Source organism: Canis lupus, chromosome 13 (genome assembly GCF_048164855.1).
Source record: "Canis lupus baileyi chromosome 13, mCanLup2.hap1, whole genome shotgun sequence".
Classification (NCBI taxonomy): domain Eukaryota; kingdom Metazoa; phylum Chordata; class Mammalia; order Carnivora; family Canidae; genus Canis; species Canis lupus.
This window is the reverse complement of record NC_132850.1, coordinates 29,994,220-30,015,060: the sequence shown is the minus strand read 5'-3', so window position 1 is coordinate 30,015,060 and position 20,841 is coordinate 29,994,220. Positions and strand designations below refer to the sequence as shown.

The 20,841-nt window shown below is 34.3% G+C and overlaps 1 long non-coding RNA gene across 1 annotated transcript in view; it reads left to right on the top strand.

The window, feature by feature from the left end:
• Positions 1 to 20,841, top strand: part of LOC140602186 (uncharacterized) — a 422,601-nt gene that overhangs the window by 149,809 nt on the left and 251,951 nt on the right. Inside the window, exon 3 of the long non-coding RNA XR_012005155.1 lies at positions 10,557 to 10,601. This is a non-coding gene — a long non-coding RNA (uncharacterized lncRNA). The remainder of the gene's footprint in view (positions 1 to 10,556; positions 10,602 to 20,841) is intronic.

Here is a 20,841-nt window from a genome sequence, read left to right as displayed (position 1 = left end):
ACCTGGATGGCTCAGTGATTAACCATCTACCTTCGGCTTAGGGCATGATCCCGGGGTCCTGGAACCAAGTCCTGCATCAGGTTCCCTTCGGGGAGCCTGCTTCTCCCTCTGCCTGTGTCTCTGACTCTCTCTCTGTGTCTCTCATGAATAAATAAATAAAATCTTTAAATATATATATATATATAGTCTTTAAAAATACAGTCAACTCAAACATGGTTTGAGTTGTAGTATAAAACATGTAGTATAAAACATGGTTTTATACTACAAGTACTTAAAAATATTTCCATTTCAATTAATGTACCCTAAGAAAAAGTATTATAATTGCCATGTTAAGTCTGAGAGAATGTATACTCTGCAAAGTTAAGTTCAGTACTGAAGATCATACAGCTGGCATGCAGTATGAAATAGGTATGTCCAGTTAGGACTCCAGAACTCATGTTCTTTTTATTATAATCCAATGAATTAGCAGTACCACCATTTTTGGATTGGAGAAGAAGGATGGAAAGCATCAGGGAAGGTTAGAGAAAACTTTCTATGGAATTGAAAGTCAGACTAAATCTTTAGTTATTGGCCAGGTTATCGAGGTAAACAATATGGCTGGAGAAGAAAACCTTGTAGGCAGAGGGAAAGACATGAGGGTCATAGAAGCCTCCATTTTTAGTGTTGTCAAAGGAGAATTGCACAGGCAGAGCCAAACAGTCAAGGAATGTCTTATTCAAGCTACTGCAATAGAGTAGAGAGATTGAACTCAAATTCCAGTGACACAAAAGGCAGAAAGGAGGACCTTTTAAACTCTACAGTGAGCTGGTAGAAAAAATACTAGATGATGTTAAGGGTGAGATTGACTAATGGGATGTGTCTAGCACATAGAGTTATTCCTGACTTTATGCATGTTTTTCTCTGTGATCAGGCCATCTGAGCTTGCTGCCACCCAATGATCCTAGACTCCTTCCCTCCCTCAGACACTAAGAAGTAGGTAGTGCTATCTCCTTTGATGTTTCCATTTCAAAGAGATGGTTAACAAGTTCCTGAGAAAAATATTGTCTGGGTTGTAAAATCCTACAAGAAGCTTGGAGAAGATTTACAGATATTTCAAAGGGACAAAGAAAGAATTTGCATTTGCTAGTTTTCTAAAGTAAATGCTCTGAATAAAGGGAGATCAAGAGCCTGTAGTGAAGTCTTCTTCTGTCTAAAGTTTAGTCAAGTTAGGAGAACATTAAAGTCATCACGGTACATCAGAATCACTAGGACCTTAATCACTTCGTTAAAAGATGTAGAGTTCTAGGTCCTACTCCCAGTGACTCTGATCTTATATTCACCTTTCTCCATACTTAATTCTTTAAAGAATGATATTTTACATGGTATTTGAGAGTATGTGGCAAGGGCTGTGAGATGAAACTGGAAGTGAGAAGGAACCAGGTCATCTAGGACTTTGTATATAACACAAAGTTGGGTTTTATTCTTTAGGTCAAAATTCTACAGATTAGGGACTGCCTGCATCAGAATCACTTGAAAAGCAGATGTCTAGTTGTCACCATAGAACCATAGTCCAGAACCTCTGTGGTAGCAACGGAGATCCAGAAATGACCACTTTATTTTCATTTTGCTTCTGTTAGTTTTTTTTTTCCTGCATAACTAATAACATATTATACATTAACCTGTAACCTAAGCATTTCATTATTTTATTTAAAAACAAGTTGCATAATAACTTATGTTGATGTATTATGATTTACTGAATGTCTCTCTTATCCTTAAATATTTAAGTCATTTCTAAATTTTTTTTTAGAAATAGTGCTTTAATAAATAAACTTGTGTATGACTTTTTTCTTTTCTTTTCTCTCTCTCTCTTTATTTATTTATTTACATTACTTCCTAGTGAGATTCCAAGAAGCAGTATTACTTAGTCATAGGGCATAAATATTTATAAAAGTCTATATTTCTAAATTGTTATCTAGATAGTTTATATGAATTTATACCTTCAACAACAGTGTACAAAAGAATCAATTACACAGGATTCTTGATGACATTTAGTATTATACTCACAAAATCTTTTCCTTCCTTGCTTCTCTTTCTTTTCTTTTTTCTTTTCTTTTCTTTTTTTTCTTTTTTCTTTTCTTTCTTTTCTTTTCTTCTTTTCTTTCCCTTTCCTCTTCTCTTCTCTTCTCTTCTCTTCTCTTCTCTTCTCTTCTCTTCTCTTCTCTTCTCTTCTCTTCTCTTCTCTTCTCCTCTCCTCTCCTCTCCTCTCCTCTCCTCTCCTCTCCTCTTCTCTTCTCTTCTTTCCTTCCTTTCTTCCCTCCTTTTTTGAAACTAATTTATTAGCCAAAATATGGTATCTTTCTTTTGCTTGAAGATACTCATTTGTTTACACTAGTTAAATAGCATTATTGTGTTCTTTCAGCTACATTTATTTCTTTGTGAATTTTAGATTCTCATTCTTTGTTTTACTTCTGGAGTGATCATACTTTTTTTTGTTGTTGTTCCCATTGTAATGACTTTTTAGGCCATGAAGACACTGCATTTTCAGCCTACATGTCTTTCCTTTGTTTTCATTTGGGCATCTTTCTCTGGGAGGGGTAGAGGTAGGAATAGAGATGATGTGACTTTTTGCAATAAATGTATTCACTTGTTGAACCATACTACCAATGTTCCCATGTAATACCATCAATTCTACTTGCCCTCTAGTATGTTGTTTGCCATGGATCAAAGTCTCATAATAAAAAGCAGGATAGCCTGTTCCCTTGGATAGGCTGTGTATGTTGACTATCTGAAAACAGTATCTGAACCACAGAAGGACAGCTCCCCAATTTTTTTTATTTGGCACAGACCTTAGAACTCTGATTAGGGGCAAAATGTTGGAAAGGGGAAAGACATCTATTACAATCTCTGTTTCTTTTATATGGTACAAAGAATGTGACATAACATATTCTAATTTTAGTTTTATGATTGTTGAACTTATTCCTGGAATCTGACAAATGTCTCGTTGTCTTGCAGTCTTATATTTATTATGTTTTATTTTTCTTTTGAAGCCTTCATCTTTATTTTAATGGGAAATTAAAAGAGGCTGATTTATATATTATTAGTCAAACATGATTTTAAATATAAATATGCTTTATTTATCTTTATCTTACCAGTCGATGGGGTGTCTAGAGAACTTTTTTCTTTCCCTTACTCCCTTAGTGGATGTAGAGTCTAGCTCTCAATCTGAGACTGGGGAGGAGATAACTGAAGACAGGCTCTCTTTTTTCTTAAATATCACAAGTCTTCAGCTAGTATAGCTCTAAAATAATTAAATAAATCTTTTGTGCTTCATAGTTTCTCTTGGCTCTTCCACCTTTTTCTCCCTCCTATCTCTCCCTCCCTCTCCTCCTTTGTGTTTCTTTCTCTGTGTCATTATTTAGTTGCCTAAGATCTCATGCTTTCAAAAATAAGGACAATGAGTTAGATTGTGACATAGCATAATTTTTTCTTCCTTCCAATTTATAGAGATTCCCATATTTGATCTTCACACATTGTAAACACATGTACACAAATTTACTGCTTAATAGTAGCAACTGATGTAATTTGAGCAGTATTAGAGCAAGGATAATTACTACTAGTACACACACACAAACACTTAAAGAAGTTAAAACATCTGCCTAATTTTCCTCACAGTAATTTTTTTTTTCTGTAGGAGAAATTATCTTCTGTTGTTTCAAAGCATTTGACGATTGAGGTGTTCTGCCTAATTGAGTATGATGGTTGAAAAGAACATCTACAGCTGGATTGCCAATTTAAAAAAATGGGCCACTGTATAATTCATACAGAATACATTAAACATAAACATAATGTTTGCTGAAACCATCATGTTCATCATTATGATTTTCCCCAGTCATTTTAATGTAGTAATTTAAATACTAAGAAACCAGAAAGAAATTTCTATAGCAAAGAGGCATGCTTCTACGTGGTCATCAGTATCTGTGAACTAATACATGTGGACCCTTTAATGTGTTTCTCAAAATGTGCTCTGATACTACCTGCATTGGAGTTATCTAAGATGACTTTTAAAATATAATTTCCAGGATGTACTAGGGGCAGTTTTTCACCAGCAGCCTAGGTGATTTTCAAGTTTAGGATATCACTAAAATTGGGATAAATTTACATCAGTGATCCATCTGATACATAATTGCTTAGGTCTCTTTCACATCCTATGTCACCTTTTGAATAATTTTGACATTTTCAGTCAGCAGGATCTTTAGTCTTATCTATACAGAGCCCTGTGAAGCAAATAACTAAACGATAGTTTTAAGAATTGGTATTTAGTTTTATTAGTTGTCCTAGCACTTTATATTATAGTCTCTGTTGTAGGGGGTGAGCAGTGTCAGGTCAGTTCCTAAGTGTATGATAATACCTTTGGAAATAATTGTACTGACTTTGTTTCTAGCTGAATATTGTGTTTGGTGCTTAAGAAATTGATTTTTTTAAAGAAACTACAAAGACATACTCAAAAATGAATAAATATAAATAATTTACATTTTTTTGAAGGCAGCTATAATTAAAATATATCTGAGTAAACTGAAATGGAGATAATAGTTCTCTATTTTTTTAAATGTATCTTCTTTGGAATTATTTACATATCATTGTAAATTTTTACTGGAATAGTTAACTTTGTCTCTGTTGATTCTATAATCCTTGTAGTTGAGATGAGCTTATTAGTGAATGGTTTAATTAATCTAAACAGGATATTAATAAGGCTGTTTTCAGGTTTACTTTGTATTCATGAGAGTGAGACTTAAAACAAGGAAGAAAGAACTGTTTTACAGTTATATAGCTATAACCTTAACAATACATTGTCCTGAATATACTTAATATACATATATTGATTATGTATCTTGAAAATTCAGATTATAAGCAAAAAAGTGAAATTGTTTATTTCCATCAAAATTGTAAATTTAAAAAGAAATATTTGATATAAAATCACTGATATGTTTTTGAACAAAATTCTCAGAAACGAATAGAACACATATTAAATAGGAAAGGAAAATCTTAGGTCAAAATTATTAATACAGATGCATGTTTCTAATGTTTCCAAATACTAGCAAACTAAATCCAGTTATACATTAAAATACACACAGACAGTTTTAATTCCATGAATGGTTAGATGGTTTAACATTAGGACATCAGTCAATATTATTTTGAAGAATATTTTGGAATAAAAGAATTTTAAAAACCCAGAAATGATATGAAGAATACTATAAAACCTTAATTGAGGATATAAAGACCTGAAAAATGAAAATAGGTTTCATTCTTGGATAGGAAGACTAAATTTCAAAAATATTATTTCTAAAACAATAACAACAACAACAACAACAATAAAATAATTAAAAGCAATCCAAACTAGAATTTCAGTACTCTCTTTGTTGTCTCTGTTTTTCTCCTTTTAGAATTAGGTAGAATAAATTAATATCCAAGTGAAGAACAAATTCAGGAGAATATCTAGCAGACAGTGAAAATGAGATAGGCTTCTTGGCATAGCATCAGAACTTTAAAATTGGGCAATCTGGTCAATACACTTTTGATGTAGAGATAAGAAAATAGTTCAGTGTCACAAAAGAGAGAATCCAAAATTAGAAACAATTATGCATTCGGCATGACTTCTGACTCAATTAGATGCTCTTTTATTTGGAATTGATGAAAAGATTCACAAGACACACTATGTTCCCAATTTATGTTGCTGAATCAAGGATACAGCAGGCAATAGAACTCTAGTAGATCAGTAGTTGCAGCAGGGGTTTCATAGTCTGTCAAACTCAACTTACTGGCCATGCCATTACATGGAGCACATTTGGTTGCAAGAAATGTGTTGGAAACTTGCATGGACTGATTCAATTCGGGGGTGCTTACTGATCTTATTGTACTTACCACATATTTTCTATGAGAAAACTTGTCAACTTAATTCCTCTGAATTGCAAACTGTAGATCATTCATTAGGCATTTTAGTACTGACAATTATGATGACTAGATATAATCTAAATATGCCATATTTATCTTAATTTAGCACATCCCAGGCAAATTCAAGATCATACCTCCAGACATCTCTGGGTCTAGGAAGGGCTTCTTGGTCATCGCTATTGATACATTAGGCTGGTAATATTTCCCTGGAGGGTCCTGGGACAGGGATGTCCTGTGCATTGTAGAATGTGTAGCAGCATCTCAGGGCTCTCTTCTCTAGGTTGTGGGAGCCGTAAATGTCCTCAGAGGGCAAAATCACCCCCATTTGGGAACTACTGATTTGGCAAAAAAGTTCTATTAACAGCTTACCCTTACATTTTATAGTAGAAGTTAACATTTGACAAAGGTAATAGTTTAATTCAGTAGGAAAAAGATGGATTAGTTAATAAATTGTGGTAACACAACAGGCTATTTGGGATAAGTAAAAGTGGACTCATTTGCCACATAAAATGATAAAATGTAGAAGGGGCAAGTAATTAAATAGTAAACATAACGTTATTAAAGACTGTGAGAAATATAGTTAATAATATGCAAAATATAAAAGTAAGAGAAATCTTTCTATTCAAGACTGGAAATTCATAGACCAGTAAGAGGAACGATTGACATGTTGACCATATTCTGATTTTTAAATCCAGCATGCCAAAAACACAATACACAAAGTCTATTTAAATCAAACTGTAGATAAAATATTAGGATATAGGTACAAAGGATTAAGGTATATAACATACAGACATGTATATAATAAACAAAACAAAAATACAAATATGTAGGGACAAATATGAATAAGCTTTTTGGAACAAATCCAAAAGGCCAGAAATCTTATAGATACCTAACTTTAGTAGTAGTTGAATAAATGCAAATTCAAGTAATAAAAAGTATTGTTTGTAGTATCCATATTGTTAAAAATTAAAACGATAATACAAACATCACTACTATGACTTTATAGGATCATATCCCTATGGCTTTGGAACAATGAATTTTTTTAACATGCCTTTAAAAAACACCACAATGGTATAGCTTATTAATTTTAGTATGCTAAATTTTAAAATTATATAAAAGAAAGAAAACACAAAGTTTTCAAAAGGTAGAAATTGAAAAAAGATATTTACAGAACATGTAATAAAAACCAAGAAAAACATTGATGTTCAGAATTCAGCAATGCACACACACATCAACAAGGAAAACTTATGAAGTCTGATAGAAAACCTAGCAAATGATATGAACAGGTGATACACAGAAAAAAAGAAGCTTTAGTGGCCAATACCAGTGATAGAAGCATTTGGCTTTACTAATAATTAAGAAGATAAAAAATAATAAAATATGACAAAATATTTTTCTTCTGTCAGTGTTTTATTTGGAGTAAGTTATGCTCAGAGACTGAGATTTATTTTTGCCAATAATTTATTTAACACAAGTTCACTGTAAGAATTATAATTATTAATAGTAATATTTTATAAGCTAATATAGCATACAAGATAGTTTCTCTTCATAAGGTGATGAAGAAATAGCAAATTGTAAACCAATAATAGATTAATTACACTATTGTGCTAGGAAAAGGAGAAATGAAAAAAATAAAGTCCAAATTTACTTGAGGTGTAACTTTTTATGAGTTGGTTCTTGGTAGAGTCACTGCTTCCAGCTAAAAGCTGGGCATCAACTTTTGTCCTGGGTCCCTTCCTCCAGGAGCACATAGCTAGTGGGCAGTGGCACCAGTGTTGGCAGGCAAGTGAGGTGCTCTGAAGATTATTACTCGAGAGACCATTACACAGTTGACACCGCTTCCCATAGGAGTAGCCTCACTAAGGCAAGAACAGATACACCTTCTGGTCCTGAGACTGCTGCATGATTTCACACCATTGCCAATTAAAAGTAGCCTGGCCAAGGAGTATCTGGCTGGCTCAGTACAGCATGCAACTCTTGGTCTTGGGGTTGTGAGTCTGAGTCCCGTGTTGGGTGTAGAGATTACTTAAACATAAAATCTTTAAAAAGAAAAAAAAAAAAAGTAGCCTGGCTAAGGCAGGAGCAATTATCTCAAGATCTTTGGAGAACTATTCAGATCAGCAAAGAGTAGCCTTGGCTAGACCTAACACTCTAAGTTCTCACAAATCCTTATTATTTGGAATTCAAATGTCCATTATGTTTCTTCCATTTGTTCTTATTGAAAAGACCCTCTTCTCAATACTATTCTTCCAAATATTATTATTTTTTAAATATTTCATTTATTTATTTGAGACAGAGGGCAAGTATGGTGGGGGGGGGTGTCGTAGGGACAGAAGAGCCGCGGACTTCCTGCAGAGCAGGGAGCCTGATGTGGGGCTCTATCCCAGGACCCAGAGATCATGACCCGAGCTGAAGGCAGACTCTTAACTAACTGAGCCACCTATATGCCCCATCTTCCAAATATTCTTATTGATAAATTGCTGATAGCACCTATCAACAGTTGAGCTATTGAGAACTTTTTGACAACTACAAATGTTGAGTTAAAAAAATCCTGATACAGCTTCCTTAATGTAAACAAATTCACCCTTAGATTCAAAACAACTTTACTTAAGTTATAAACAAATGTATTTGAAATCATAGCAAGCCAATACACAATAATCCACTCTTTTATTCTAAACCACTAATTTATATGGATCCTAAGGACCTAATAATGTCCTTTAAAAATTTAAGTTCACATATATATCAGTTCACCCTGTGATTGTAAAATACTTATTGTCTTTGGGATCCCTGGGTGGCGCAGCGGTTTGGCGCCTGCCTTTGGCCCAGGGCGCGATCCTGGAGACCCGGGATCGAATCCCATGTCAGGCTCCCCGTGCATGGAGCCTGCTTCTCCCTCTGCCTGTGTCTCTGCCTCTCTCTCTCTCTCTCTCTCTCTCTCTGTGACTATCATTAAAAAAAAATACTTACTGTCTTAATCACACTCAATTTTATTTTGTGTGTAATTTTCTTTTGACACATATTTTTTACACCATAGGTTAATGACCAACTTAAGCAACCATATTCCTAGTATTATTAGCATAAGTGTAGCAAATAACCCCTTAACATGGCACCATATTCAATCACTAAATAACCAAGAGTGGAGCTTCTTAAAAAGCTATTAAACTTCCTTGACAAGTACATTATCATGTAAATATTATTTTTTTTAAACTCCAGAGGACACAGACTTGCATAGCACGATTGAGCACATCTTCATACACCATAACATCAAAATTGAAGGCTGTCATTGTTTTACAGAATGCCATGTTTTTGTTCTCTTTTCAGTTCCTCCTAATTATTTTGACTTTATTAGTTTCATTTTCCAAATGTTCTTTTACTTGTCTTAATTTTTCTAATGTATGATTTACATTTATTAAATTAATTTTAGGAAGCTCAATGTGAAATATTTCTCCAGTTTCTAAATAGTTCTTCTATTGACCGTGAACAGTATCTTTTTCCTTCTGTTGTCACATTTATTACCTATGCTGCTTTCACACATTCTATCACATTATGTATCTTTTTTCTCTTTGACTCCAATAGGTGAGGGTAAGTTTGGTCTTAAAGCATACTATTGTCCAGTGTCCCATATTAAATATAACTAGTTAGGGAAACCTCAAGGTCTTAGTCATGGGTACTTGTAACATAGGTTTATCCAAAGATGTAGCAGTGACAAAGGTATTTTGGTTCCATTTCATTAAAATATCCTTATGAACGTGTGTTTCTTCTATGATATGGGAGCTTTCTGTGGCTTGTAGACTCCTCTCTCCCTTTTGATATTGGGGAACTGCAAAAATGTGGCAACCCAAAGTCATGTTTCTTTTTTACATACCAATATTTTAATTTCATAGTTGCCCAAGGAATCATAACTAGTGGGATGTGGTTGAATTATTTATTCTAGTTCTGGTTGAATTATCTATTATCTCAAGTAACTATCGTGCTCCAAGATTCTAGCTTTTTAAGAATGTTCCATATATAAACCAATCTTAACAGCAACAATTGACAATCTACTCTTAGAGAAACAACTTTATATCATTTTTTTAGTATTTCATTATATTTAGTGTTTTCTCCAACTGCTTTATGCAGAATTTCTGCTCTATTTACTTCTGTCAAAATTTATTTGTGTTTTGTAATATATTGCTAATTTTATCCATCTGTGTACACAACAAAGACAAAACTGCCTTTGCGTGAATGTTTGTTTATTGAGATTGTTTGGTTTCAAAGTCTTTAAAATGTGATGTAATTTGGTTGATTTGGAATTCAGAAAAAAATGACTGCCATTTTGTCTCCAATTAAACCTCCCACCAGTCCAACAAGGAGCTCTAAAATTGGGCATAAATAAAGATGGATAAACTGAGCACAGTTTGGGGCTTTATATCTGACTAGAAAATGTTGTATATTAAATAAAAGGTATTGGCTACTATTTTAAGTTTCTGTGTAACCATGAGAGGCTTTTTAATTTCCCATGTTCTAGAGGTAGATATCTGTGGAGAGATAGAAGCCTGATGTATATTACCAAGGATAATGATACATGTTATATGCCAAGCTTCCTATGCATCCTCTGTACACCTTACAAAGTATCTCTGTTCTTTTAGAGTCTGGACATTGCATCCATGGATCTATTGTTAATCTCCTAATAGGTGAGTATAAGTTGGGGGTATAGTCAATGATCAATATTTGGCCTACTTATATTTAAAGATACATTTAAAGATTGTCAAATCACTATGTTGTACATGTGCAACTAATGTAATATTAAATGCCAACCATACTTCATTAAAAACAAAGATATAATTTCCCAATTGTCATCACGTGGATGTTCTATGACAATGTTTATTCCCAAAGTATCATGATTACCTATGGCTGGATCTACATATTTAGCATTCCCTGTGGTAAGCTCACTTCCATTATTTTTTAGTGGCTTTTCTAGGTTGTCCCCAATTTTTTAATTTAATATTTTACTTCTCATTATTTTTTTTACTAGTCATCTATTTATTATTCCTGTTTTCTGTTCCATAAATGGAGCATAATTCTGTTCCATTTGGCAGTTTTTTAATATATTACTATAAAGGTTTTTATACTGGTATGACCATACTCCTGCCCACCATGTAGTGGCATTTATATGTATATTATCTTTTATATATCCAAATGCATGCATTACATATTAATTTTGAGATTCCCATCTCATCACTAGAGGAACAATCTGTCTGGGTTCATATTCACAATACCTGTATGTCATGTCATATATTCTATTCAAGAACATGTAGTTTGTACAATTTAAAGTTCAATATATGACCTTAGGCATAGGCCACCATAATTTGGTGCATCCTAACATGGTAACTTAGTACTATCTTGGAAAGGGAAGGTCAAGTCATAGTATATGGATGGTACCAAAGTATCTATGTATGTGTTTTGTTTTGGAAACAAAATTATAGTTTATTTTCATTCAATTTGGATATGAAAGGTCTTATACAGTTTGGTTCTGTGGAAACATTGTATAACATCATACCATGTAGAGGAAGTACATACAGCAACTTGTGCCAGTTTACCCAGTCTTCATCTTCATAACTGCGTTAATATTTGTCTGTGTATGAATTAATACCTGTCTTCTCTCTGGGTTAACAGACTGTTTTGTTTTGATCGTGTTTTCTGGTCTATAGTCATCTCTATAGTAACTGCTAAATAGAAAGGATCTTTCTGTTATACACTGCAATATGACTTTGCTTTCTGAAAATCCTGATTGGCATTGAAAGAGTTTTTGATAGGTTAGGTCATGTTTGTATGTCTCATAATTTAAGATCATCAAGATTAATGGGACATCCCCATGTGTTGCCAATTTAGCTTGGAGTATACAGGAGAATCATTATATATATTTTAAAAAATATTTTCAGAGTTAGAATTTAGTCATTCATCATTTGCATATAACACTCAGTGTTCATTACATCAAGTGCTCCTTAATGCCCATCACCCAATTATCCCTTCCTGTCACCCACCTCCCCTCCAGCAACCCTCAGTTTGTTTCCTAGAGTTCAGCATTTCTTATGGTTTGCCTCATTTTCAATTTTCATCTTATTTTCTTTTTCCTTCCCTTCTTCCATCATTATATTTTCAAAGAACATGTAAGAGTTAAAGAATTCTGCTAGAGATATAGCAATAGATGTCTCATATATAGTTATATTGCCATGATAAAACAGTTTTAGGCCATTCTGTGACATAAAGTTTAACCTTTTTGCCATTAATGCCATTATATTTTGACGGGACTCTTAAGTAAAGATGTTGTTTATATGGAAGTGGAGATAGTTTATTTCAGGTAGCTTTTTTGGTGGAATCAGTAATGTCTTATTAAATATATGGATTGGTATGGTAGTATTGTCCCCATCATTTTCATAATAAAGACTATCATTATCATCATTATCATGTTTCCCCACCTTATCTCATGCAAATATCCATTGCCACGTAGCTAAGTGATATAATCCTTTGGATGATGTCTCTAAATACCAATCATATGTCCTGTGAGTGTTGGGTTATGGTTCTGTGTATGTCGTTAGCATTGTCATTTTATGCCCTGCCAACTGATAAATTGATTCAAAGAGCATCCTGCAAGGGTGAAAGGGTGCTGCATTTTTACAAATGCATCTTTAGGATTTGTGTATACAGAGCACATATAGTCTCCTTTATATATATTTAATATCTCTGCTCATATTCCACCAGTGTGGCAGATGAATATTTCTTACTGCATGCTTAATTCTTTTATAGCATAGGATATTGAATTGATGGTTATATTTTTCTGCATAGTAGTTTAAATGTATTTTTTATTAAGTAAATTCTAACCTCGAATGTGGGGCTTGAACTCATGACCCCACGATCAAGAGTTGCATGATCTAGTGTCTGAGCCAGCCAGATGCCCTAAACATATTTTCTTTTTTTTTAAGTTTTTATTTATTTATTTATTCATGAAAGACACACACAGAGAGAGAGAGAGAGAGAGAGAGAGAGAGAGAGAGACAGGCAGAGGGAGAAGCAGGCTTCCATGCAGGGAGCCCGATGAGGGTCTTGATCCTAGGTTTCCAGAATCATGCCCTGGGCTGAAGGCAGTGCTAAACCGCTGAGCCACGCAGGCTGCCCTAAACATATTTTCTAAGATATCCTTATTAGTGTATGTGTATGTGGCAATTTTTGTAATTTCTTGTAGCTATGCTTGGGCTATTGCTAAAGCCAAATATTTGCCTTGATATTGCATAAGACTGATTTACTGGGTAAAAATCAGTGGTAATTCTGAGAGGGCTAACTTGAGATATTTCACTTTTGGATGAAGTAGGAGATATAGCTGTGCTAGAACTGGGTGCTGAGGCTGCAGAGGGTGAAGCATAGACTTTTCTCCATTAAACAGAAGATAATAAGCAATTTAAGAAACACATAGTGTTTGGGGATACTGAATGGATAGGTAAGTAGTCTCCAAGTTCTAGATGAGCAAGAGCAGCAAGTTGGCCTAGTAAATAAGTAGCCATAAGATTTGGAAATGGTCTTGGCTGTGGGTATACAAGTACCCATTTTGCATATTCAGCATCTACTGCAATAAAATGCTAGCACACAAAGTGAATCAGGAATTAAATTGGGGTTATTTTCACAAAATATTTGTCATATGTCTAATGTTGCACTCAATTCAGTAAGCCAAGGTAGAGATAAAAAATAAAGTATCTAGGTGAGTTGGTGTGTTTGCTAGGTTATAATACCAAGAGACATTTATTAGATCAGGTCAATCTTCATCCTCTGAGTTGTCTGATATAAGAGCGTCATTGCTCAGGATCCGTGCTGATTTGGGGGAGATTGAAATGGAAGTTTCCACTGCTTTATCAGCTTCCTACAATACAAGGTTTCTCCCTTCATCAAAGGTATCTCAGTTAACAGATGATGCTGATGGCAAAGGTTAGGGTGGAAAGGTTGAGTTGGTGATTGTCACAAGAATGACAATCTGTGGGAGAAGGGAAGATAATCACAATGGTAAAGCTGTGCCTTGACCAGAGGGTGAACTCCAGTTTGGAGCAGTTGAACAACTGCTATTGTTGGTGCTATTCATGGAGTATCCATAGGTGCAATGAGTATGGTACCTAGTAGTGGGCAATAGGCAAAATAGTGTGTCTATCCTATACTGACCCACCTAGTAATGTTTATAGTGTTCAAGATGCATAGCGGGTTCATACCTGCAAAATCAAGATAGTGTCCTATAAATTTCTAATTATTTCTCATTGATATTCTTGTCACTCAAGGGAATCAATAGTTATAATGGCTATTACTTCCAGTATTGCACTGAATGTAATTGTCCTTTATCATGCCAGGCTAAATATTAGGCATTTGGTAATGATGCTGTACAAAAATGTGTCTGATACTTGATGGCTTGCCATCATATATGGAGTAAATATCAGTGTTTTTGTGTCTGCATTCAATGCTGATACAATAAAAGGTGATGTTTTTCATACTTGAAATTTTTATAAAGACATCATGTTATTTTCTTTCATTTGCTGTAGTGTGTTTTGTCCCTTGTTCACCCAGCAGGTTTTATTTGTGGTAGATGCTATAATTTCACTGACATTATATGTATCATTATGTTTTTATTTTTTTATTTTTTATTATTGATATGGTTGGATTTATTTATTTATTTATTTATTTATTTTTTAATAATAAATTTATTTTTTATTGGTGTTCAATTTACCAACATACAGAATAACACCCAGTGCTCATCCCGTCAAGTGCCATTATGTTTTTAATTAACACTTTCCCCTTAAACTTAGTGTGAGGTGCTGTTAGTGGTTATTTTTAGTTTTGTGGATTATTGCATATAGATTCTATAGTTGCTTTACCATTATATATATATATATATATATATATATATATATATATATATATATGGGTTAATGACTGTGCTGCTTACCATATTACTTTAGTCTAGGGCTTTCATGTCTAGATTGTTTATAAGCTATCTAAGATTTTGTTTAAGGAAGCCATTATACCTTTCAATTGATCCAAAGGCAACTGGATTGTAAGGTGAGTGGAAGCTTCTCATTATGCTCTGGTCTTTTGCCCAATCTTGATGCCAATAAGTCCACAGTGACTATGGACTTAAGCACTGCAGGACCCCAAATTTTACCCAGGTACCAATCTTGTATTATTTTTCCTATGAAGCAGGTTCCCTAGTCTGATTCTGTATGGATAGGATAGCAAGCAATTAATATTTCCAATGTTCTAATGGTGAATTTTTGGTCATTATTTCTGTAGGAATAGAATACAATAATGCATGCATATGATTTACTCTCTGACATAAACAAGGGTCTTATGTAATCAATTTGTATAATTTGGAAGGATTTATCAGGCTTAACTTTGCTGTTTTGATTAAATATTCCCAGGCTTTAAATTTTCTACAATACTTGCATTTTTAAAGTGATGCTATGAATATTTAATTGGTATATATATATATGTTTTTGTTTTTAACCATAGTGCCATGTATGCCTGGGTGTCCCTTTTGGTTATATGTCTATATAATACTGTTGACCTTTGAACAACATGGGCTTGAATTGCATGGCTTCACTTATATGTGGATTTTTTTACATTACAGTACTGTAGATATGTTTTCTATATTCCTTATTATTTTCTTAAAAATTTTTTTCTCTAGCTTACATTATTGCCAGAATATAGTATATATCAGATATAACATACCAAATAGTGTTAATTGACTATTTATATTATAAATTAGGCATTGAGTCAATAGTAAGTTATGTTTTAATTATAACAGTAGGTTAAGTTTGGGGAGAATCTTAAGCTATAGATGGAATTTTGACTGTGCAAGGGATTGTTGCCCCCAACCCCTGCATTTTTCAGAGGTCAAATGTAATTCTATCAATTGACATATGTATCCTTTTATGTTTTATCATCCATTGTTCCTTTAGTTTATGCATATTTTTATTAGACTTTTTTTAGAATCATTGTGGGTTTTGTGTCATAAAGTGTAGGAATTCTCACCTCATTAGTTTCTTTAGTGGTTTACCTACCTGATTATTGTACTTCCTTACCATAGAGTCATCTCTGGTGAGCTGAGACACATATGATAATTATGGAGATGTAAGTTTGCACTGTTTTCTGCCATATGTCCTTACTTTATGTGTTCTTAGTTCCTATTTTCCAGTCATTTTTTTCTCCGTATTTTTGACCAGATAGCTATCTCATTAGCTACTACCCAAGAGTTTGAGAAAAGATTCATTCTGGGTTCCCTTAACAGATTTTTCAATTGCAAGTTTTATGGCTTTTAGCTCAGCCCATTATACTGGTTCTCCCAAGCTTGATTCTGTCAAAGTTTGACCATCATTAGTCCTTAAGGGCACAGTTCCCACCATATTTGGGATGGTATTATGGAGACTGATCCATCTTTAAACCATGCATTTTTTTGTTTGTTTTTTTTTTAGTTCTATAGACAAGGATGGTCCTCACTGCTCAACTTCTTAGGCTTGAACAGGCTTACCCTTTGGAAAATCTGGTGAACCCACTATTGGCATTGCTAAGACTTTTCTCAGTTAGTGTAGAGCATCTGTTGCTGGCTCTGTATTTTGTAGGGCCTCATAGAATGCCCAAATGAGCCTTGATGCCAATCCACAGTGACTATGGACTTAAGCACTGCAGGACCCCAAATTTTACCCAGGTGGTTTTTTTTTTTTTTTTTTTTTTTTTATTTATGATAGTCACACAGAGAGAGAGAGAGAGAGAGAGAGAGAGGCAGAGACACAGGCAGAGGGAGAAGCAGGCTCCATGCACCGGGAGCCCGACGTGGGACTCGATCCCGGGTCTCCAGGATCGCGCCCTGGGCCAAAGGCAGGCGCTAAACCGCTGCGCCACCCAGGGATCCCTACCCAGGTGGGTTTTTAACTAGGAAGTTTCCATAGTTTGAAAATAGATACCAACCAGTTGGTACCTATTGATGTTGCAAACCTTTAAGTGTATAGGCGCTTTAGTTTGTGTATAGAGTCCTCACTGGCTCGGGCCAATGTGTTTTTAATAGTTCTGACAGCATTTTTTAATAACTAAAGGCTCCCTCTTCAGTCTTTGTCCAACTCCATTCCCTACTCTTCCTAGTTATTTCATAGATATGTCTTAATATTATCCCCATATGTGGTATGTACTTTTTCCAATACCCAAACATCCTATTACTTTCTGAGCTCCTTCTTTTGGGGTAAGAGTTAGTATGCTGTCTATACTGTTTATGACTCGGTTTCATATTTTTCTACTTTCAGGGGACCAAATTATACCTAGAAATTTCACTGCAGTTCGAAGTCTTTGAATCTTACCTGGATTGATTGTTCATTCTCTGAGTGTAAGGAATTCAGTTAACTCTATTTTTACCTTACCCTGGTCTTCCAAATTGTTACCATAAGTGAAGATATCATCATTATAAGAAATGATGGTTTGTATGTGTGCTGTTTTCCTGAAAGGTCTGATAATCTTATCTTAAAACGTTAAGGACATTAGTGGACCGTTAAAGTATCCCTGTGGTAACAGTAAAGTGATATTGTGTATCTTCCCATGTGAATGCAGTCATAGGCTAGCTTTTCTCATCAATTGGTAGCTATATCAAAGAATATGTCAAATCAATTTATTACCATAATAAGTTCTGGGTCCAGTCATGATATTCTTTATTATAATGCCTGTTAATAATTTTAGGAGAAGTTTATTTAATTTTAGGAAAATGTTTATTTAATTCCTATGATCTATTAGATATATGATTTATATGATCCATCTGGCTGTTTAACAGTCCATATTAGGTTATTATATGTTGAAGTATTAAGCATGATAATTTGTTTTTTTAGGAGTTCCTGAATTTTTTCCTCAATTTGATTATGTTTTTCCTTAAGATAAATTGAGGTGTATTTATTCTCTTAGATGGGTTGGGTATTTAATTGTAGTCCATTTTACTATAGTATTTTTTGATATGTTTATGTCTTTATTATTCACATGGTGTCCTATTACATGCATTCCCAGGATGTTTTCTAAATTGGGTCCTATAAAGAACTTTGCCTTGGCTGATGGTCTGTCATCAATTGTTAGGAATCTATATATTCAGATCCCTGGGGTTAACTTTCCTACCAATACTACAATCTTTTCTTCTGATATTCCTCTTATTGGGATGTCCCTGAATCATCATTACTTGGGATCCTGTGTTCAATATCATAATAGTATATGAAGTCTTTTTATTAACAAAGGTCTTTTTTTTTTTTCTAAATTGAAATGGTCACTATAATATAAGGGCAATTGTCTCTGACTTTGGCCAGGAGATGGAATCTACTGAGTTCCTATTGAAGGTCACTGGACTTTTTCTCTTTCTCTCCTCTTTTTGTCAATGACTCGTCTATTAATAGGACTAAGTTTCCTGAATGGGTTGTCATAAATGGGTTAGAGAGTCTATTTTCTGTAGGTGTATTTCCTCTAAAATATTGGTTCTTTCTGTTTCTCTGCCTCTGTAAGTAGTTTCTGAGTTTCTATTTGAGTTTCTGTTTTTATAATTTTTTAAGACTCTATTTCCTTATTAATGAGACATACACACACACACACACACACACACACACACACACACACACAGAGGCAGAGACACAGGCAGAGGGAAAAACAGGCTCCATGCGAAAGCCTGATGCAGGACTCGATCCCAGGTCTCCAGGATCAGGCCCCGGGGCCAAAGGTGGTGCTAAACCGTTGAGCCACCCAGACTGCCCTGTTTTTATAATTTGAATTGAAGAGTGGTGGTCTGAATGATTTAGGTAGCCTAGGCCAGGTAGGCCTATGGGTTTGCTTCTAATAGGCTATTTACATTAGGTATAGTCCTGTTTTATCTATATACATTAGTGTTAAAACCATAGCTTTTATCTGGACTCAATTCTTTAGCTATTCTGATCAAGTCAAAGAGTTTTCCTGCATTTATTGCACTTGTAAATATCATGAATATGCTGTTGTGTCCTTCAGGGGCACAGATTTTAGGATGGACTTTTTAATTTGTTCTGTTGTTTCTGTATATAGCAATGAGGGTGTCTATCCCCTATCATAAATCATAGTCAAATGTCCTAATTTCATTATTATATTAGTAGTTTCCCCTGCTGTTTTCCATGGAGATGTTGTAAGGGATAATACATTACTTATAGGCCATCTTAATCTCTAGGTGCTGCTACCCTGCCAGAGATCTTTGTATATTAGTATAATTTTCTCCAAATACTCTAAAGTGTTGATTAAATTTAGCATGAGTGGCAATGCATCCAAGTTACACAATCTGCTCCTGTGAGGATCAAGTCCTCATTTGGCCTATAAATCTAATAGCCATTGGTTTTCTGTGTCCAAATCAGTTTGTTGGAATTCTATCCTGATTTTTGTCATCTCTTATCTAGTATAGGCTGTCTGTTCAGTAACTCTGACTGGTTCTACATTATCATTTGTTGTTTTGTCTATTCTCATGGGCCTAATTTCTAGTAGGCTAAAGTTATAATAGTCAAAGAGTTATAATAAGCATCATTGTCTTTGGGGTGCAGGTTAGTGCTCTTAGGAATAAGAGTCTGTGTTTCTTCATACTCTGGAGATTACCTTTTGGGCTATAGCCTTTCCTTTCTATATGTCTGCATCTACGTTGCTGATTGCTCCTAATAAGAGTGCTGGAATTTCTTCCTTATTTGCTTTTTTTACTATAGCATATAACTCACTGGTCCAACATCTGGAGTTCCCTTACATTTTTGTCCAAAGCAAATTTTTGATATGTCTTTAGGGATCCTAAACCCTTTTGAATGATTTTAGTAGTGTTAATAAGTGAAGCATATTCTCTATTGTCCTTCTGCCTTTCACAACAGTGTTCAAAGCATGCTTTATGATACAGATGCTTAATAAAGTATTCCAAATCATTTTTAATATGGTAAAGTAATATTAAGATAACTATTGTGACCAACATCAGAGTCCAAACTATAATAGCTTTATCAATTTTGTTCATTTACTAGATGTGTATAGTTTCAGTAAAAAGTCATAAATAGTAAATAGCATATTAAGTTTAAAGTTTGTCAATCCAGTAACAGGCATTAGCAGATTTTGATCAATAATAAATTTAGCATAATTTACCAACCTGTATTTCAAATTTGGCATAGAGAATGGTATATCCTGAAGCAATGACCAATTTTAATTATTATAGGCTTGGGTTGGGCTGCCAACTATGCTAGTCATTTTGTTTGGGCCAAATTATGCTCAGAGACTTAAGATTTGTCTTTGCCAATAATTTATTTAGCATAGGTTTACTGTAGAAATTATTGTTTATACTAGTAATATTTCACAAGTCAGTAGTATATAGGATAATATTTCTTAATAAGCCAATGAAGAATAACATACTCCATACCTGTGATAGGTTAATTACACTATTGTTTCAGGAAAAGGAGAAATGAAAGAAATAAAGTTCAAATTTAGTTGAGGTGTATCTTTCTATCAGTTGATTCTTTTTTTTTAAATAATTTATTTTTTATTGGTGTTCAATTTTCCAACATACAGAATAACACCCAGTGCTCATCCCGTCAAGTGCCCCCCTCGATGCTCGTCACCCATTCACCCCCACCTCCCGCCCTCCTCCCCTTCCACCATCCCTAGTTCGTTTCCCAGAGTTAGGAGTCTCTCATGTTCTGTCTCCCTTTCTGATATTTCCTACCCATTTCTTCTCCCTTCCCTTCTATTCCCTTTCACTATTATTTATATTCCCCAAATGAATGAGAACATATAATGTTTGTCCTTTTCCGATTGACTCATTTCACTCAGCTTAATACCCTCCAGTTCCATCCACGTTGAAGCAAATGGTGGGTATTTGTCGTTTCTAATGGCTGAGTAATATTC